The sequence below is a fragment of the Chiloscyllium plagiosum genome, chromosome 1 (genome assembly GCF_004010195.1).
Source record: "Chiloscyllium plagiosum isolate BGI_BamShark_2017 chromosome 1, ASM401019v2, whole genome shotgun sequence".
Taxonomy (NCBI): Eukaryota; Metazoa; Chordata; class Chondrichthyes; order Orectolobiformes; family Hemiscylliidae; genus Chiloscyllium; species Chiloscyllium plagiosum.
The window spans coordinates 102,600,854-102,623,291 of record NC_057710.1 but is presented as its reverse complement, the minus strand read 5'-3'; positions in this window follow the sequence as shown (position 1 = coordinate 102,623,291).

Genomic DNA, 22,438 nt, shown 5'->3' with positions numbered 1-22,438 from the left:
CACCACTCAACCACACCGCCCCGTGGCCCAACATTCCAACTCCCCCTCCCACTCTGTCGAGGACATGGAGGTCCTGGGCCTCCTTCACTGCCGCTCCCTCACCACCAGACGCCTGGAGGAAGAATGCCTCATCTTCCGCCTCGGAACACTTCAACGCCAGGGCATCAATGTGGACTTTAACAGCTTCCTCATTTCCCCTTTCCCCAACTCATCTGGGATGTAGATTTATGGGCCCTGGGCATTCATTTCCAAAATTAGTTCTTTTATCCCATCAACTTCCCCAACACCATTTCCCTACTGCAACCAATTTTCATTGGTTCCTCGTTCTCAGTAGACTGTTCATTCCTTAACATTTTTAGGATATTATTTGTGTTTTCAGTTTGGGAAGACAGACCTAAAAAGTATATTTAATTGGACTGCAAACTCCTGTCCAATCACACACTAGGCTGACTTGGAACTATTTCAAACTTCTGGAACTTCCTTCTGAACAGCCTACACCACAAAGACAGCAGTAGCTGAGTGAGTCAGCTCATTATCAACTTGTCAAGGTCAGTTAGGCATGGATAATAACCGCTGGCCTAAACAGTGTATGCCACATCTGAAGAGAAAATAAAAAATAAAGTGAACTGTTCAGCTTATGAACAAGAAAGGATTCACCTTTTTCTTTTTGTCCAAAGGATCTATATTTTAATCTTTCCCGGATTAACGTTAGTTAAGAATGTTCAGATATTTCATTTTCTTTGTTTAATGTTTTGACAATTGAATTTTTTGTTTTTGATTAAGCCATGGAATATTCCAAACGTTCTCTGTTTCTTGATGCATGTCTGATGTTCTTTCATGTGCTGTTAGATTCATAGACAACACATGTGACATTTCTTCTCCAGAGTACCTCCTAGGAAGTTTGACTGTAACCCCTTCAACTGCACTTCAGTCAAAACTATTATAGTTTAAACTGTTTACTTTGTACGTATGGCTCACACAATAATATACAGGGCTAATTTTAATTAATTCAGAATTGAAACCAGAAATGTTGATCCGCATTCCTGACAGAAGCAAACTAAGTATTTTTGAAAAAATAACTGTGATGCTAAAGTTTGCAGATGCTCATGAGGAAGATGGGAATGCAGGAAATTGGGAACAGGCATACAGCACTCACCATTTTAAGCTGACTCTATGATTCAGTCACATCATGGATGATCTGATTGTGGCTTTAACTTCTCTTCATGTCTCATTACCCTTGATTCACTTATCTATCAAAAATCTCACTAACTCAGTATGAATAAATGCAATTACCTAGCCTCCACTGCTCTCTGTCAAAGAAAATTCCACAGACTAACAGCCTTCTGAAAGAAAACATTTCTCCTGGTCTCCAAACTGAAAGAACAATCTCTTATTCTAAATCTGTCTCCCTTAGTTTGTGTTTTTGCCATAGTTTTAAAACATTAAAGTGTTAAATATATAATTAGACAGCCTGCATCATCAGCGATGTCAGATCTCATGACAACAGAGAGATGCTTCATGAAGCTTCATGCTGAGCCTTGTCCTTTTATTAGTTTGAAGAAATATTTAATAAAATGTAAAGGTTATCAACATCTTAGCCTCCTACAGTTTCTATTAATCTTATGCAAGGACACAATCCACTCTAAAGCTGGCAACTATGGTCACAGAGAAAAGGACAACAGAAATGGCAACAAAAACAAAACACTACAAAACTATGGTAAAGACAAAGCAGGAAGGTCTCATTCAAAAACTGAATGATAAATGGATTCGAGCAAATGGCAGTCAAGAAATGTGAGCTGTTATAGGATGACAAAATTCTAGAATTGTTACAGTGCAAAAGGAGGCCATTCAGCCCCATCAGGCAGCACGGGCTTTTCAAACAAGCAACATTGCCTAGAACCAATCTTCTACTTTGATTCCCATACATAAGGAGCATTGATGAGAGCAGAGTGGTGGACATGATCTATATGGACTTCAGTAAGGCTTTCAACAAGGTTGCCCATGGGACACTGGTTAGCATGGTTAGATCTCTTGGAAAACAGGGAGAACTGGCCTTTTGGATACAGAACTGGCTTGAATGTAGACGACTCAGCATGGTGGTGGAGGGTTACCTTTCAGACTGGAGGCCTATGACCTGTGGTGTGCCACAAGGATTGGTGCTGGGTCCACTGCTTTTATATAAATGATTTGGATGTGAACATAGGACGTATAGTTAGTAAGTTTGCAGATGACACCAAAATTGGCGGCGTAGTGGACAGCAAAGAAGGTTACCTCAGATTACAACAGGATCTTAATCAGATGGGCCAATGGGCTGTGGAGTGGCAGATGGAGTTTAAATTAGATAAATATGAAGTGTTGCATTTTGGAAAGGCAAATCTGAGCATGACTTATACACTAAATAGCAAGGTCCTGGGGAGTGTTGTTGAACAAAGAGACCTTGGAGTGCAAGTTCATGGTTCCTTGAAAGTGGAGTCACAAGTAGATAGGATAGTGAAAAAGGCATTTGTTATACTATCCCTTTTGGTGAAGTTGCGCTGTACAGGACATTGGTTAGGCCACTTTTGGAATATTCTGTGCAGTTCTGGTCTCCCTCTTATCAGAAGGATGTTGTGAAACTTGAAGGGGTTCAGAAAAGTTTGCAAGGATCTTGCCAGGACTGGAGAATTTGAGCTATAGAGAGAGGTTGAATAGACTGGGGCTGTTTTCCCTGGAATGTTGAAAGGGGTGACCTTATAGAGGTTTCTAAAATCGTGAGGGACATGGATAGGATAAATAGACAAGGTATTTTCCCTGGGGTGGATGAGTCCAAAACTAGAGGACATAGGTTTTGGATAAGAGCAGAAAAATATAAAAGGGACCTAAGGGGCAACCTTTTCATGTAAAGATGGTGACGTGTATCAAATGAGCTGCCAGAGGAACTAGTGGAAGCTAGTGCAATTACAACGTTTAAAAGGTCTCTGGATGGGTATATGAATAGGAAGGGTTTGGAGGGATATGGGCTAGGAGCTGGCAAAAGGATCTTGATCAGATGGGCGAATAGACTGAGGAGTGGCAGATGGAGTCTAATTTAGATGTGTGCGAGGTGCCGCATTTTGGAAAGGCAAATTATAGCAGGACGTATATGCTTAATGGTAAGGTCCCAAGGAGTGTTGCTAAACGAAGAGACTTTGGAGTGCAGCGTAATAGTTGCTTGAAAGTAAAGTCGCAGGTAGATAGGATAGAGAAGAAGGTGTTTGGTATGCCTTCCTTTATTGGTCAGAGTATTCAGTACAGGAGTTGAGAGGTCATGTTGTGGCTTACAGGACATTGGTTAGGCCACTTCTGGAATATTGCATACAATTGTGGTTTCCCTCCTATTAGATGGATGTTATGAAACTTGAAAGTTTCAGAATAGATTTACAAAGATGTTGCCAGGGTTGGAGGATTTGAGCTATAGAGAGAGATTAATAGGTTGGGGCTGTTTCCTCTGGAATGTCGGAGGCTGAGGGGTGACTTTATGGAGGTTTATAAATCATGAGGGGCATGGATAAATAGGCAAGGTATTTTCCCTGGGATGGGGGAGTCCAGAACTAGAGGGCATAGGTTGAGGATGAGAGGGGAAAGAAATAAAAGAGACCTAATGAGCAACTTTTTTCATACAGAGGGTGGTACATGTATGGAATGAGCTGCCAGAGGAAGTGGTAGAGGCTGGTACAATTACAGCATTTAAAAGACATCTGGATGGTTATATGAATAGAGAGGGTTTGGAGGGGTATTGACCAAGTGCTGGCAAATGGGATTAGATTAGGTTAGGATAGCTGGTCAGCATGGATGAGTTGGACCGAAGGGTCTGTTTCCATCCTGTATATCTCTATGACTATGACTCTAAATGGGACTAGATTTAGTTAGGATTACTTGTCAAGAAGAAGATGAAGGCTTATGCAAGGATGAGATGTTATGGCTCAGTTCAGGCACTTGAGCATTAAAGCTAGCCAGGAAAGACCTAAACAGAGAGCGAAGAAGAGCCAGGAAGGGACATGAGAGGTTGCTGGCAGATAGGATCAAGGAAAACCCTAAAGCTTTCTATAGGCCTATCAGGAATAAAAGAATGATGAAAGTAAGACTAGGGCCAATCAAGGACAGTAGTGAGGAGTTGTGCGTGCAGTGCAAGGAAATAAGGGAAGCGTTAAATTAATATTTTTCACCAGTAATCACACTGGAAAAAGACAATGTTGTTGAGACAATACTGAGATACTGGCTACAACATTAGACAGTGTTGAAGTTCACAAGGAGGAGGTGTTAGCAATTCTGGAAAGTGTGAAAATCGATAAGTCCCCTCAGCCAGATGTGACTTATTCTAGGATTCTCTGGGAAGCCAGGGAGGAGATTGCAGAACCTTTGGCTTTGATCTTAATGTCATCACTGTCTGCAGGAATAGTGTTAGAAGATTGGAGGATAACAAATGTTGTGTCCTTGGTCAAGAAGGGGAGTAGAGACAATTGTAGACCAGTGAGCCTTATTGATTTGTGGATGAAGTGTTGGAAAGTTGAAGAAAGTTTTAAGAGATAGGATTTATGAGCAGGGACAGTTTCTCTCTATCTGCTTTATCCAGCCCTCTCATGATTTTGTAAACCTCAAACAAATCTCCGCTCCGCCTTTCTCTCATCAAGGAATGAGTCCTAATTTCTTCAATCCATCCTCATAACTAAAGTTTGTCATTCCTGGAACCTGAAAATGAAATGCAATGTAATACTTTTCCTGGAAGAAACAATCAGATCCAATGAAAACTAACAGTTCTGAATCATTGTTATTAGTCATGAAGTAAACCTACAATGAGAGACTGGAGTGGAGTTTCAGTTCCTTCTGGCACTAGACAATGGCCGAAGCAAGGATTGCTCCAGAAGTGAATCCATATGGATTATCATTGATGTGCTTTGGGAAGATTTGTAGCTCAGGTTGAGGTTTTGGATGCAGGTTTGCTCGCTGAGCTGAAAGGTTTATTCCCAGACATTTCATTACCTTACTGGGCATCATCTTCAGTGGATCTCATGCGAAGCAATGCTGAAAATTCCTGCTTTCTATTTATATGTTTGGGTTTCTTTGGGTTGGTGATGTCATTTCCTGTGGATTGTCATTGAACTCAAAATCGAGGAACAAATGACCATTATTCTTTAGACCACTATTAAATTAAAAATGTTTGCACATATGTGTAGCTCATAATCAAGTAGAAGAACTGGGAAGTCAAGACAAACTAAATTATTTAGAGCTTTCAGAGGCTGAAAACAGCTTATTGCATCACATTGAGAACAGATTCTGAACTGGAGTGTACATTCACCCCAAAGAAAGTCTCATATCCACTTCGAAAGAAGATGAAACAAGAAATTGAATTAATTCTGCCTCAGGAAGTAACCTCATCTGTAACAAAACTCACAGGTTGGTTTTTCAGGTACAGTTCTAAACGGGCACTGCAAACCTGTACTCACCTCACATAGTTAAAAGAAGTAATGGAAATGCAGATTTACTTATTTACATATGTGGATCACAGACTGGTAAAGATAAGCAAAGAACACAAATTTAACAAACTAAATGGAAAGGGTGTTATTTATTTGCAAGTCGCTTTAGACAGGGAACACAAACTACTGACAATATACATCACACCACAAGGAAATATTGTTTTAATTGATTATCCTTTGTTATTACAGCAGTACCAGAAATGTTTCACACAATGAAGACACATATTCTAGAACAATCAGACAGAATAATGTCTTACATGAATGGCATTATGATTCATGGTTCTACCTCATCAGAGAATAATGCCAATGTGAGAGCAGTGATGCATGCTTGCAAAGAACAAGTCTGACCTACAATAACAAATATGAGTTATCATCATCAACCATTACATTTCCAGGAACATTGTTCACATACCAAACATAAAGGCTGATCATCAAAAAACTAAAACCGTTGAAATATTTTCTATCAACTCACAAAGGCACAAAGCTTCAGTCATAATGGGAGTGGTAAATCAAATGGGAAAGTGGGGCTCACAGAGCCAGGGTTTGATTCCAGCCTTGGGTGACTGTCTGTGTGGAGTTTGCACATCCTCCCCGTGTCTGCGTGGGTTTCTTTTGGGTGCTCTGGTTTCCTCCCACATTCCAAAGATGTGCAGGTTAGATGATTTTGCCGTGCTAAATTGCCAATAGTGATAGGTGCATTATTCAGGGGTAAATGTAGGGGAATGGGTCTGGGTGGGTTACTCTTCGGAGGGTCAGTGTGGACTTGTTGGGCCAGAGGACCTGTTTCCATACTGTAAGGAATTTAATCCCAGTCCCTGGCTAATTTGGGACAGGTAAAAATAAATGTTACAATTGCAGAAACAAGACCAAGCATGATGCTGCAAAGAAAATCAACACATTTTGTTCGAAGTAATAAAAGTGATGTTTATATCACCAGACGTATTGGCTCATTACAACCCAGAACTATTAACAATAGTTGCTGCAGATACATGATCAATTAAACTAGTACCATCTTTGTTTCATTGCATTAAGAAAAGGGAATCAATGAACTGACCTTCTTTTCTAGCAAGGAAAGGTGAGGTTCTCAAAAAAAAAATTGCATCCACGATTTTATCTTGCAGGGACTGACAATGGAATAGTGAAAGGAGAAACAGAAATGAAATAGGTTAGACAGGAAGAAGACAATCAATGGAATGAACCAGAAGATCAGCAAGTATACTAAAACAATCAACTGTTATTCTCTGATATTGTGTATACTACTCAATCAAGTTTGAGAGAAAACATACAGAACTTATAACATCTGCTTTCTCTAAGACAGCTGTGAACAAGACCATGATTAGCTCTGTAAGCCACAGATGAAAACAGAGACTCAAGCAATAATCTTCTCAGCCTCTGCATGATGTTGGCATTGGCAAGAAAGTTAGGAAAACTAGGTGAGATTGGTAATAATTAGATTCTCGATGTCAAGAGTAAACTCGCCATTCCCATCCGAGAGTTGAATGGTAAGATGAGAATCTCACTTGAAGGAGGCCTAATTGCACCAATTTGCATGCATTAATATCACATTACTAACTAATCTTCCTTCATTTATCTGCAATTTCTCATTTTCCCATTAAATAAAGCGAATCAATGTTGAAAACATGTAAGTTAGATCAGTTACCTTGCAGCTCTGAGTTGCCGCTTGCTCCTCTGACACTGCCATGCTTTTTGCACTGACTGAACTCTGTGTCATCAAGACCTTTCTTTCAGGGCTGATATTTTACACATGACATTACCTAAGGTCAGGACATTGGATGCAATTATACCTGGTCATCAGACGAATGCATAGTTTGCCCAGTGTTCTCCATACTCACACTGACCACAGCTTAATCTGCAACTCCAACCATTTTCTTGTCAGCAGAAGGATGAACAAGGTGCATTCTTGACATCATATAGTTCTATACATGGTACACTGTCATGAATCACCATCCTTGCAAAATTAATGATACCAAGTACCAACACTCAACACTACTGCTCAAGGTATTACTATCAAACAAATATTTAACTAGTGCCAATGATGGTGTTGATGAAATTTGGAAATCACAAAACTCAATCATCCATGAAGTAACAAGGACTGTTTTGAAATCTATTCAATAGAGGTAGTATCTATTACTAATGCAGAACACAAAGGCTACATGAGGCACAACAAAAACCCAATAGCAAAACACAGCACAATCTGAAAGTATGCCAAGATAGACTTAATTGTTTTTTTTCAGCTGATTATATGCCAAGTTTATCCATGTTCGTAATTTTATCCTTTTAACCCTGGTACTGTTCTACAATGCCATGTGCAATCGTCTGGTCAGGCACCCATGCGATATTGGTGTTACATTATAACTTCACTGGCAGGTCAAAATTAACCTACTTTTCTGCGGTACTTTATTTTAGTATGGATGCATCTCTCAGAAGAGAACAATTCAGCGCTTAGTGGAATGCATCTTTCGACATTAGAAGCAAATTTGCAGCATTGCAATAATGTTCTCCACCATTCAGAGCTATTAATTAAAGCTATATTAACAAGTTGCAAAAGTAGCAGAAAGCAGAAGCTATAATCATCCCACAGCAAGGTCACTCTACTTCAGTTCATCTGTTGATCAGTACATCAGTTATGTTCCAATGGAATACAAACAAAAGATTTATCTGCTCCTTTTTTTCTAAAGGGTACAAATCAATCTGCACTTTACATATGTTAAATGGATAGTGTAACTTGCTAGTATGATGTGGAATAAAGAATGATTCCGACACTGGATATTATAGACTTAAGGCCCACTGGATATAGAGCCTCATTTAAATTAGACTGATAAGCTGTGGATGCCTGCTATGCATCTCTAGGGCACTCTAGCAGGGTGAGATGGGTTTTGAAATGGCTATGATCTTCCACTCTCAAAGATGCATGACACATAAACATGATCCATGATGCATGATGCATGCAATAAACATGAAGGAACCTTTGGAGTCAAGGCAAAGCCTATGATGGACTTGAGCTGTTGCTGAGATTGTGACATGTAGCACAATGCTGCCATTATCAATGCAGAAATTTTCTAAGGAGTATTCCCTTGGAGTACATGCCTGTAATTATTGTTTAGTAGGTAAAACTGCATGAAAAATCTTGTCATCTGATCTATTCCCACCTGCTTGTCTCTTGACATTGATTCACTGACCTTATTATTCTTTCTGGAAACATAGAAACAACTACATTTCTATAGAGGAGTCCAATTGCCTGTATTTCAAGGACGATAGCAATATTATATAGAACTATGACATGTAAACAGATCGACCTGAGACTTGTGTAAATATCAGAAAATATGCAAAGACTTATGACAAGGACCCATATGATGCTCTCCTATAATGTAAACATCTTAACTAAAAGAAGGAATTGCAAATGCTGGTGATCTGAAAGAAAAAACAGAGGTTACTGATGAAAATTGACAGCTGTGGCAGCACCTGTGGGAAGAAAGCAGAGTTAACATTACAGGTCTGATGAGTCTTCACCAGAATGTTCTTGGTCATCACAGCAAAACATAAACATCTGATATTATTCACAGCATCTGCATGAAATGCATGAGACCTATGCATATGAAGGGAAGTTTTGAAAACTGATATCAACCATTATTCCCACTCTGTTATATTCCAGGTCTGTCGATTAATGAATGTTGGGTTATTCGGTATCGTGTGAAGGAAATATTGACCTAATTAATTTAATTCAGAGACTATTTCAGTGTCCGTAAACAGAAAATGTAACTTTCCTTCAGCTAGTCCTGATGAAAATTAAACAGCACAGAAAATTTAAAAATAGCATGAAATTTGCTGAACTTGTATTGTTGTTTTATTGATTTATGAGGTGTGGGCATTGCTGGCAAGGCTACCATTTATTGTGTTTTCTTTTCCCTGGACAGTGTGGTGGCAAGCTGTCTTCTTGACTCATTCCAATTATTAGAAAGCAGGTATATCCATAATGCTGTTAGCGAATTCAAGGATTTTGACCTTGTAACTGTGAAGGAAAATGATGTAGTTGCAAGTTAGGATGATGCATGATTTGGAGGGAAACTGGCATTTGTGGAATACAGTGACTATTCCTGCTATTCTCGCTGGTAGAGTTCGCAGGAATGGAAGGTGATATTGAAGGAATTTGAGTGATTTGCTAGAGTGCAACTTGATGTAGTACACACTGACGACATTGTATGTAGTGGTGAGGGAAACTAATGTTGCTCGTGGTGATTAAAGTAAAAATTAAGTGGATTATTTTGTTCAGAACACTGTTGGCTTTCTTGAGTGGTGTTGGTATCCACCCAACCAGCTAACTGGGGAATATGCTATCACACACATTGGTTTGTAGATACTGGGCATGCTTTGGGAAATCAGGAGATGAGTTGCTCACTGCAGATTCCTCGCCCTTGACCTTCTCTTCCAGCTACGGTATTTAAATGGCTGGCCCAGATCAGTTGCTATTAAATGGTAAACTCCAGGGTGTTCAGAGGAAAGGATTCAATGATTGTAATGTCATTGAATTTTAAGTTGATTGGTTAAATTCTGAGGAGATAGCCCTTCCCTGGCTCTTTTGTCGTGTGACATTTGCCACTTGTCATTCCAAGCCTGAACTCTGTCCAGATTTTGTTGCAAGTAGGCAGGGGCTATTTTAATATCTGAGGAGTGGTGGAATCATCAGCAAACACCCCACTTCTAACTTTATAATGGAAGGATGTTCATTGATGAAAGAGTGGAACATGGTTAGGCTTAGGATTCCGCTGACAAAATCCTCCAGTAATGTCCCAGAGCAGAGATGATGTCCAAAAACCACAATTATTTTCCTTTGGGCCAGATATGACTCCAACCAATGAGGAGTTTACCCCTAATTTCCACTGACACCGTTTTCATTAGGGATCTTTGCTGCCACTCTCATTCAAGAGTTGCCTTGATGTCAAGGACAGTCCTGATAACATACCTCTACAGTTTAGTTCTTTTTTCCATGTACTCTCCAAGATTACAACACAGTCAGGAGTTGAGTGGCCCTGGCAGAACCCAATCAGTGAGCAGGTTTTTCTTAAGCAAGTGCTGCCTGACAGCACTTTCCATTACTTAGCTGATCATTGAGAGTGGACTGACAAGGTAATCTGCTGGGTTAGACCTCTGCTTTTTGCAGACAGGATGTAGCTGGGCTGCAGAACTTGGATCTGATCTATTGGTCATTAGATCCCTTCATCCTATCTTTCACATGCTTCTTTCACTTTTTAGCATGCGAGTAATCCTTAGCTTTACCAAGTTGATAGTGCCCCATCAGCTATACCTATTGTTGCTCATGCCACGCTGTACTGCAATCTTCATTAAACCATGTGATGGCAGAGTGGCTCAGTGGTTAGCACTGCTGCCAGGCACCCAGGTTCGATTCCACCCTTGGGTGACTGTTCAGAGTTTGCACATTCACCCCGTGTCTATGTGGGTTTCCTCCAGGTGCTCTGTTTCCTCCCACAATCCAAAGATGTACAGATCAGATGAATTGGCTGTGCTAAATTGCCCATAGTGTTAGTGTATTAGTCAGGAATAAATGTAGGGTAGGATAATGTGTCTGGATGTGTTACTCTTCGGAGGATCGGTGTGGACTTGTTGGACCATATGGTCTGTTTCCACACTGGAGGGAATCTAACCTAATCTAATCAGAATTGGTCTCATAGCTTCATGGTAATAATAAAGTGGGTAATAGTAAATTTGGTTACTGATTGTGATTGAGCGTAATTCTGATTCTTCTGCTGGTCCATAGTATGTCATGAATGCCTAGTCTTTAGTTGCTCAATCTGTTTAAAGTCGGGTAGAATTGCCTCAGTCCAGCCAGCCATAACCAGTTTACCTAACATAAGTTAATAAAGGGTGCCTTGCTGATGGGATACTGGCCCCTGTGCAGTTATGTCAGCAGCAGCAGGAGAAAACAATACATGCAAATGAACATTTGCTTACAACAATCACCTTGGAGTTGCGGTAAGCATTTCTGGGATCATGCCTTTATTTGGGAAGCTTGAAATCATTTGACCCTGGTGTCGAAGTTTGGGCCCAGTATGTGGAAAGGATGCAATATTGTTTCTGGGCAAATGCCATTGGGCAGATGAAAAGCAACGAGTAATCATTTGGGCTGCTTGCGAGGCCAAGACATTTTCAGGTAGAAGGGGTTTAACTTTCCCAGAGGCATCAGACACTCAAACCTTCCAAGACTTGATGGAGCTAGTTAAGGAATATTACGACCCCAAACCTCCTCTAATTCTGAGACACTATTTGTTTTATTTGGTTATTAGGGAATTGGCGGAAGGATTTTTAATGAGGTTAATACAACTGGCAGAGGCATGTAATTTTGGGTTAACCCTGAATGAGATGTTGAGAGACTGTTTGGTATATGTGATTAATTATGTAACCATGCAGAAGCACCTACTAGCTGACGCCCAGTTGGACGTCAAACAGGCTCTATAACTGGCATTATCATTAGTAAATGCAGCAAGTGGAGCTTGGGAGCTATAGAATGTCCCAAAGGAAGTGGATTTCCTTACCTCTCTGACTGAGTTTGGGAAACCACCATTTGAGAGCAGGCAATCACAGAGCATAATGCAAGGCATATCCTGACCGGAGGGACTCTAGGCCAACCCACAGTAGAACCCCACAACAAAACCGAGCCTCGGCCAAGTGGCTAAACAATTCTTCAGGATTTGGGCTGGCAAGCCATTGTGGATTTGTGACAGCAGAGGAGTCCTACAAGGCCTGACTTGAATAAGAAAACTCGTTGGCCAGTACCCAGGAGAGTGCACACCCTTTATATGTGGGTTGGTGCAGTTAAATTGCTTATGATACACAAATCAGAACCGATTAAACTTAATGTTTGGTTAAATGGTCATCGAAGTTCCCATGCAGGTCAATATCAGTGCAGCTGTATCTGTGGTTGCAGAATTGGTCTTTAACAAGATTTGCTTGGGACTCCAACCCTTAAGTTTGTACAAGACCTCAGCCAGACCGAGAACAGACACTGGGGAACTGCTGCAGATTAAGGGGATAACTTTGGTTCTAGTCTTGTCTGAGAAGCAGTTGATGTAGTTGCCACTGATGATAGTAAAAGGCTCGGGCCCAAGCCTGTTGGGGTGGAATTGGTTCAGAAAGATTCACCTGGACTGGCTCAATATTATTTTTATTAGATAATGGCTGCATCAGTGAAATCCCAGAAGTATTTCAGGAAGGGCTTGGAACTTTCAAAGGGACAGAAGCCACTTTACATGTTGACCAGGAAGCAATTCCAAGACTTTGCAAGACCTGCCAGGTGCCATTTGCCTTGTGGGCAAAAGTGGAGGTGGAGATCAGGAGGTTGGAGAGTGAAGGGATCATCAAACCAGTGCAGATTGCAGAATGGGCAGCACTGGTTGTACTGATGGTGAAGCTTGACGTCTCAGTCTGCTTTTGTGGGGATTTTAAACAAAAGGTAAACCACTTCTCGCCGCTGGATAAATACCCAATCCCTCACATAGAGGACCTATATGCAAAGTTGGTGGGAGAGGGCTATCCTTTATGAAGCTGGACATGAGCCACGCCTATTTACAAACGTGATTGGATGAGGAATCCCAGATTTAACACCCATAAGTGTTTATGTCAAAGTACAGGACTGCCATTTGGGGTATTATCAGCCCTTTGCCCTTTTCCAGTGCATCATAGAGAACATTTTACAAGGGCTACCCCAGTTGCCATTTATCTGGAGGATGTACTAATAACAGGGATGACCAATAAAGAGCACTTGGAGAACTTGGACGCAGTGCGTAAATGTTTCTCCAAGGCAGGCGACAGCCTTGGACGAGAAAAATGTGTATTCCAGGATTTCCCAAGTGACCTACTGGGTTACAGAGTCGACAGAACTTGGTTACACCCATTGGAAAAGAAAGTGAGAGTGATCAAAGGAGCCCTGGCTCCCACATGTATACCAGAGTTGAGATCTTTCCTTGCGTTAGTGAATCATTAAAAAAGTTTCATACATAACATGGCCTCCATCTTGGTTCCATTACACCAGCTATTGAAAAAGGACCAGCCTTGGAAATGGTTACATAGCCAAGAAGGAGCTTTAGGGAAGTGAAAAAGCAGCTATTGCCATCTAAGGTATTGGCCCACTACGATCTGAAGCAACAGGTAGTGCTGACATGCTATGCCTCCCTGTACTGCATCGGGGCAGTGTTGGCTCACCAGTGGCCCAATGGAGAGGAACAACCGATAGCATAAGCTTCCTGGACTTTGGCTGATGCTGAATGCAAATATGCCCAGATAGCAAAAGAAAGTTTGGTGGTCATCTTTGGTGTGAGGAAGTTCCACCAGTATCTGGGAATTTGTCATAGTAACAGACATAAACCCCTGCTAGGGCCATTGAAGGAAGACAAGGCCCATAGCTTTTGGTAGAATTCAGTGATAGACCCTTGTTCTCAGTGGGTAAAAGTACAAGTTAGAACACTATTCAGGAAGCCAAGTGGCTAATGCAGATGCCTTGAGCTGCCTCCCATTGGCAGGTACTCCACCGGTGATGCCTCCCCTGGAACAGTCTGTGTTGGTTTTGAACTTCCTGGACACCCTTCCGGTCACCGCTGACAATATCCGACTGTGGACATAAAATCCTGTCCTAGTGAAACTAAAGCAGCTGTTGGGGGCAATGGGAGAAACAGAAGGGCCATTGCAACTTTTCTTGTCTTGGAGAGACCAGATCACCATAGACGATGGCATATTACTGTGTGGACCAAGGGTAATTGTCCTGAGTAAAGGTCACCAACAGATACTGGCTGAACTCCACTAGGGTGATTGAAGAGTTTTCAAGATGAAGATGCTGGCAAGAAGCTATGACTGGTGGCCAGAGTTGGATGTCGACATAGCTGCATTGAGTGGGACAGTGCCCTGAGTGCCAACAAGGACAAAGATTGCCGACATCGGCAGCCCCACATTAATGGGAATATCTGGATAAACCCTGAACTCAATTGCACATTGATTGTGCTGATCATTTCTGGGGATCAATGCTTCTGGTCTTTGTGGATGCCCATTCAAACTGATTGGACATGCATAAAGTCCATTCGGCAAACTCAGGAATAACAGTCGAGAAGCTGCAAGCATCATTCGCGATACAGAGTCATGGAAATATTGGTCATGGACAATGGGACATCAATTAGCAATGGCATTTAGCACCTAAGGACAGGTCCATACCATCCATCATGGAAAAGGCAATAGAAAGGCTTAAAGAAACAATCTACCACGTAACTTGATATAAAACAGTCCTAAATCCTCTTCAGTTATAGGAGAACTCCACATGCAACTGCAGGATAGCTCCAGCAGAGTTGCTAATGGGGAGAAGACTCTGCATCAGGTTAAACCTGATATTCCTAGAAATTTGGGGAGGGGGGAAGGGACTGCAAATCGGCAGCAAGACTGTCAGTGCTGGCCATACGTCGCCTCTAAGTGAAAGAGACAATTTACTTCAGGAGATGACTTTTGGTGCCAGAATCTTGGAAATGGCCCTGTGTGGATACGAGGCGAGGTTGACATGAGGTCAAGTGCTGTCACTTACAAAGTTCAGGTAGGTGATCCAGTCCTGAACAAACACATGAGTCACCTGAAACAGGGCAGGAGCAGAACACACCTGGCCCCTCAGACCACCCATAATGCCTGTCAGAAACTGTAGGTTCTCTCCTTCCATCTAGTCTCGAACAAACCTCAGAGTCCAAGATGGATGCAGCCTCGATACCATTACTACCAGAAGAGGAGGAGGAAATTCTCCTGAGATGCTCCTGACTCAAGAAATGGGCTATGGTACAGTATACACTGCCAGTATCAGAGACTGAATCAGGGAACCTGACCTGGAGTGAAAACGTCGCAGGAAAAGCTACAAGAGAAAGATCAGGCCTACATGCCAGGACTTGTGCGTGGAAAAGGATGTAGTGATTGGAATCAGGTAGATTATGTTGAATATGAGGTTCTTGATTTGGATTGTTGACCCGGGCCAATCAAGGAGCCCCGACTGACCAACATTAACAGGGGATTTAGAATCTCCTCAGTCATGGAAACTGACTCTGACTTAAACCATTCTGTACACTACTCCGTAATTTTCCTGCACTTTGTGATGCTCCACTATTATTCCTCAATGAAACTTGCGCCATGCCCATCAAACAAATTTGCAAAATTACTACATTGAAATCAGTATTCACACTATTGTCACTGAGGAAGAGAAATAATGGCATCGGTGATCTGGCAGCAACAGCAGCAGGATTCAAGTGTTTATTCAACATGATTGCTTTTGATGGCTCATTACCTGGACTTAACACACACAAGATCAATCTGAAGTGAATTCCCAGACCTATTATCCTAACTGAAACAGAATTACTGATTCCATTCGTGAGGACATAAATTGAGAATTTCTTTTAGTCTGTTTGGTTTTGCTCAGTGCAATGTTTCACAAAATTGGCCACATCAGTACAGAAAGTCATGAGATTTCAAATGCATAGCAAACATGCATGATGTCTTAAACTTGATTAAAAATATCACTGGAAGCCAACTCCAGCCACAAAGCTACCAAGCATTTACAGCAGAAATCTGAAGGACAGACAATGAGCAAAACTAATTGACATGGACGTGTTGGACAGTAGGGTCTGTTCACTATGACCCTATAATGCAACTTTGAGAACAGTTCACATCAGATCACCAACTGAGATCCAAAATAAAGGCTCTGTACCAAGAGACTTCAACTCAGGAACTGATAGTTCATCAAGGTCTCATTGAGTACATCACTTTGGCATCTTTTCATTTTTATATAAGTATTATGAAAATGAAATATTTCCTATTATTTCATTGCTGTTTGAGTTCAATTCCTAAATATTATTATAATAAAGACTTTACACCATTATGTTGCTGCCTGTAGGTATTTGTTTCCATATTTATACCTTCATGCAGATTCTTGGCAAACAAGGGTTTAAATTGGACCATAATATTATAACCATATTCACCACCTTCATTACATTGCATGGACAGCCAAGTACACAGATAACAATAATTTAATTCACATTGTGCAGAGCAGTATATGGTGTTTCTCTTGGGAACTTAATTATAGTCTCAATACAGTACCACAGAACATTAAATGGTAGCAGAGTTAGCAGTAAATGTTTATACATCTCCTTAACTATCTGTCTTCTCTTTATTAAATGATGTTGTGAAATCTACCTATAATACTCTGAAGGCTCTTAAATACATAAAGACTTTGATTTTGCACTAGGAATGATGATGAAGCCAACAGACTCATGTTTTACAATGCAAATCAGAAACCAACTTTGATTGTCCATATATGGGCAATTGAAAGCTGATGTTTGAAAGTTGAGATCAGAGTTATGCTGTTCCACTCCAGCCTTCACAGAAACTCACCAATACATTCAGCTTTGAAATCAATTTGAAAGTGTGAACTGAGTACACATATCCATTAGATTCTTATTAAACATTGTCGAAAAATTTAGGGCTGGTATATTCAGATGTAAATCAATTTTAACAGTATAATAAGCCACTATAACTGTGAAAAATTATCTCTGACACTGAAAATATTAACTTTGAAAATGTGAAGTCACTTTCCTTCAAAACTAAATTAGTATTGGGGATTTTAAAAATAAGTTTCTTTCTGTCGAAGGGAGAGGAGGCAGGGCACAACATTTGAAAGGAGTTAAAATCTGCCCAATTGATTGGGAGAGAAGGATAGCAGAGACTGAGAAGGAAGACAGTCAGATCTTCAGGCTTACCGCATGTGTATGTTTGCACATGAAGTACGGTAAAAATGGTCATGAGCTACAGGCACAACTAAACCCAAAGGGATTGTGGTCATAATCAAAGCCTGGCTCAAAAATGACCAAATTCAACATTGAAAATTCCTGGATGCAAAGTTTTGGGAAAAATTTAGATAGAAACAAAGGAGCTAGGTGGTAGAAACCAAAACACAGGGTAACGTCCATGCAGAGAAAGCAGAGTCAACACTTCAGGTCCAGTAATATTTCTTCAGAAGATGGCAGTATTAATTACAGCAATTGTAAGTCACAAAGGGGTCAAGGACAGAATCTATTTGGTTAGAGTTAAGAAAAAGAATGGTGCCATAATTGTTCTGGCCACAATTTATTGGCCATAATCTAGTGGGAAAGACATAAAGGAGAAAATTCACAGGGAAATTAACGAGAGGTGAAAATACCTTAAACAGGTGATCATAGGGAGGACTTTACTTACCTTCAGTTGGATTGAGATTGTGACATTGAAAAAGACAGGGAGAGGAAAGATTTTCAGGAGAATTTTCTTGTTTAATACATTTCTAATTCAATGGATCTGGTTTCTGTGGAAAGAGGTGGTTCAAGGTGGTAAAGTATTCGTACAGAAATATTTAGATAACAGTCATCAACGTTTCATAAAACTTACATTTGCAACAGAAATGGAGATGGAACAATTCTGACTTTAAAAAGATGTTTATTTGAACAACGAAACATTGAATGTGTAAGCAGGAGTAGATCATATAGCTCTTTAAACCGGCTCAGCCGGGCAATAAGTTCATTGTTGATGAGATTGCAATTTCAACTCCACTTTCCTTTTTGCCCCATAACCATTAAATTACTTTTCCATCAAAAGTCTAGTAACTCAGCTGTTTTGGGAAAAAGAATTCCACAAAGTAAGGAACCTCATCTCTATCCCAAAAACAAGACCTCATCCTTAAGCTACGTCCTGTAGTTCTAATCTCTTCTAGAAGGAAAATGTTCTCTAAGAGTCCACCCGGTCAATTTTCCTCAAGATTGTATATGTTTCAATAAGATCATCTCTGGTCAAATCTATTCTACATTTCTTCATAAGGGAAACACTTCATCCCATTAATGAATTAAGTAAAACTTTTCTGAACTGCTTTGGAGGCAACTATACCCTTTTCAAAAAGGAAGAGCAAAATTATACATAGTGCCCGTAGATGTTCTCACCAATAGTTTTTATAGCTGCAGTAAAACTGCCTGAGTTTTATCGAAACAGAGAAATAAGGAGCAAGAATGGGCCACTTGATTCATTAATTCTGCTTTGCTAGTCAATGTGATTATGACTGATCCTCTACCTTATCACCATACCAATCCTCACTCTCCATTAGCCTTGATGCCTACAGTATCTAGAGTCAGAGTCATATATCATTGAAACAAGCCCTTCAGCCCACCAGGTCCATGCAACTTATAAACATCAAATTGCACTGATCCAATTTACCAGCATTCGCTCTATATCCTATTATGCCCTGGCATTTTAAGTGCTCACCCAGATGCGTCTTAAATATTACGAGAGTACTTGCCTCTGTCACCCTTTCAGGAAATGTATTCCATATTTCTATCATCTTCTTGGGGTGAAAAAGAGTTTCTTTCAGATTTCCTCCAAACTACTTGTTCCTCATCTTAACCTTATGCCCTCTGGTCTTATACATATCAATCATGGAGAACAGATTCTCATGATATATTGTACTATTTTTATGCCTCTCATAATGTTGAGTACCTCAATCAGCTCCCCTATCAGCCTCTTCTGTTCCAAAGAAAAGAAATCCAGCCCACCACATAACTGAGACTTTTCATTCCAGGTGAATCTCCTCAGCATCCTCTCCAGTACAAACATGTCCTTCTGATGGTGTAGCAACCAGAATTGCACACAGCATTCCACCTGTGGGCTGACCAATGTTTGTTAAGTTATAACAAGACTTCCTTGCTCCTGTATTCAATGCCCTGGTTTTGAAGGCAAACATTCTGTATGCATTCTTCACCACCCTGCTTCCCTGTGCTGACACATTCAGGGATTTATGGACTTATGTACTGTACACCAAGGTCTCTTTGTTCCTCAGAACTCCCTAGGGACATACTATTCATTGTATATATCCTTCTCTTATTAAGCATCACCTTGCACTTATCAGGATTCAATTTCATCTGCTCTTGCTCTGCCCAGTTTACCAACTGATCAATATCAGACTGCAACCTGACACCAGTATCAAGAACACCACAAGTTTTTATGTCATCTGCAACTTCTTAATATACGTTCTACATTCACATTGATGTCATTAATGTGCATAGCAAACAGCAAGGGTCCCAATACAAATTTAATTCTTTCCTAAGCATACTCAGTGACTTGGTTTCAACCACCATATGAATTCCATAGGCTTTCCACTCTCTGGATGAAGTAATTTCTTCTCACTTCAGTTTTAAATGCCCTGCAACCTGGTACACCTGTGACACCTTGCTCCAGACATTGCAGTTAAAGGGAACATCATTCCTGATTCCAGTCTGTCTTGCCCTTAGAGAACTTTATATATTTCAATGAAATCACCTGTCATTTTTCTACATGCCAGGAAGTAGAGACCCAATTGACCCAATCTCTTTTCGAACAACAAATCTGTGATCCTCTGATGTATAACATCAGATGTACATCTAATGTACCCATGTAGGAATAACATCTGATGTACCTTTGCTGCAATTTCTCTATGGTAATTGTGTTTCTTTTTTAAATATGGGAGACAATGACTGCACACAATATTCCAAGTATGGTTTCACCAAGGCAGTGTACAGCTGCAGTAGGGCTTCCTTTCTCCTATACTCAAAACTGTTTTACAATGAAACCCAACATGATATTTGCTTGCTAAACTTCTTGCTGCATCAAGTCTTCTTATGCATCAGCATTTCTTAAATCATCACTGATTAAATAATACTTCTCATCTTAATGGATGACTGGACACTGATGCAATTTACACACTGTTGACCCACTCACCCAACATGTCTAAATTGCTGTGGTGCCTCTTTACTTCCTTCTCACCTCCTAGTTTTATATCAGTTTGAAATTATTACTTGGATGTTTATCTCATCCAAGTCACTGAATTATATTGTGAATAACTGTAGCCTAAGCACTGATCTCCTGTGGTATACCATTCATCACTGTCTTCCAATGTTTGCCAATTAATTCTCAATTGATGCCAGTACATAGAGTCATAGAGTCATAGAGATGTATAGCATAGAAACAGACCCTTCGGTCCAACCCGTCCATGCCGACCAGATATCCCAACCCAATCTAGTCCCACCTGCCAGCACCCGGCCCATATCCCTCCAAACCCTTCCTATTCACATACCCATCCAAATGCCTCTTAAATGTTGCAATTGTACCAGCCTCCACTACATCCTCTGGCAGCTCATTCCATACACATACCGCCCTCTGTGTGAAAAGGTTGCCCCTTAGGTCTCTTTTATTTCTTTCCACTCTCACCCTAAACCTATGCCCTCTAGTTCTGGACTCCCCGACCTCAGGGAAAAGACTTTGTCTATTTATTCTATCTATATCCCATGTGCTTTAATTTTGCCCACTAACCTATTATGGGACTTTGTCAAAAGCTTTCTGTAAATCCAAATACACCATATCCACTGGTTCTCAATTATCTATTCCACTGGTTATGTGTTAAACAAAACTCCAGCAGATTTGTAAAATACAACATTCTTTTCATAAATCCATGTTGACTTTATCAAAGCTTGTTGATATGTGTCCTGTTATCTCATCCTTTATAATAGATTCTAGCATTTTATTTACTATGATGTTAGATTAACTGGGGTCTATAATTTACTTCTCCTCCTTCCCTCCTTTTTTTAAATAGCATGGTTATATTTGTGAACCTCTAACACACCAGGACTTTTCCAGAATTAGCAGAACTTTGGAAGATGACAATGCACACATTGAATATCCTGGAATGTAGATGATCAGGCCCTTCATTTCCTAGTGCCATTCATTTCTTTTTACATTTTTTTCTGTACTAATATTAATTTCCTTCAATCCCTTCTTCCCAATTGATCTCTGTTTCACTAGCTTTTCTGGGAAGTTACTTGTGTCTCCTTCTGTGAAGATGAAACTAAACCAATTGCTTAATTATTCTGCCATTTCTGGGTTATTCATGATCAATTCCCCCATTTCAGATGGTAAGGGATGAACATTTATCTTCACTAAACTTTTTTTTGACATTTATTTTATTCAAAGCTCTTATAAATTTTTGTTACACCCTTTTAAAGTTTATTTCAATATTCTATTTAAAAATAATTCATAACATTTTACACTTAAAGGCACAGTCTCAGCAGATATACAGCTTTCTACATTTAAATTCAAATCTCTCATGCCTCATTCTGCAAGGTCCCTGCCACAATCAGTGAGGTTCAATGGGGCTGTTTTGAAAGTCAATAGACAATAGGTGCAGGAGTAGGCCATTCTGCCCTTCGAGCCTGCACCACCATTCAATATGATCATGGCTGATCATCCTTAATTAGTTTTCTGTTCCTGCCTTATCTCCATAACCCTTGATTCCACTATCCTTGAGAGCTCTATCCAACTCTTTCTTAAATGAATCCAGAGACTGGGCCTCTACTGCCCTCTGGGGCAGAGCATTCCACACAGCCACCACTCTCTGGGTGAAGAAGTTTCTCCTCATCTCTGTCCTGAATGGTCTACTCTGTATTTTTAAGCTGTGTCCTCTGGCTCGGCACTCACCCATCAACGGAAACATGTTTCCTGCCTCCAGAGTGTCCAATGCTTTAATAATCTTATATGCCTCAATCAGATCCCCTCTCAGTCTTCTAAACTCAAGGGTATACAAGCCCAGTCGCTCCAGTCTTTCAGCGTAAGGTAGTCCCGCCATTCCAGGAATTGACCTCGTGAATCTACGCTGCACTCCCTCAATAGCCAGAATGTCTCTCCTCAAATTTGGAGACCAGAACTGCACACAGTACCCCAGGTGTGGTCTCACCAGGGCCCTGTACAGCTACAGAAGCACCTCTTTGCTTCTATACTCAATTCCTCTTGTTATGAAGGCCAGCATGCTATTAGCCTTCTTCACTACCTGCTGTACCAGAATGCTTGCCTTCATT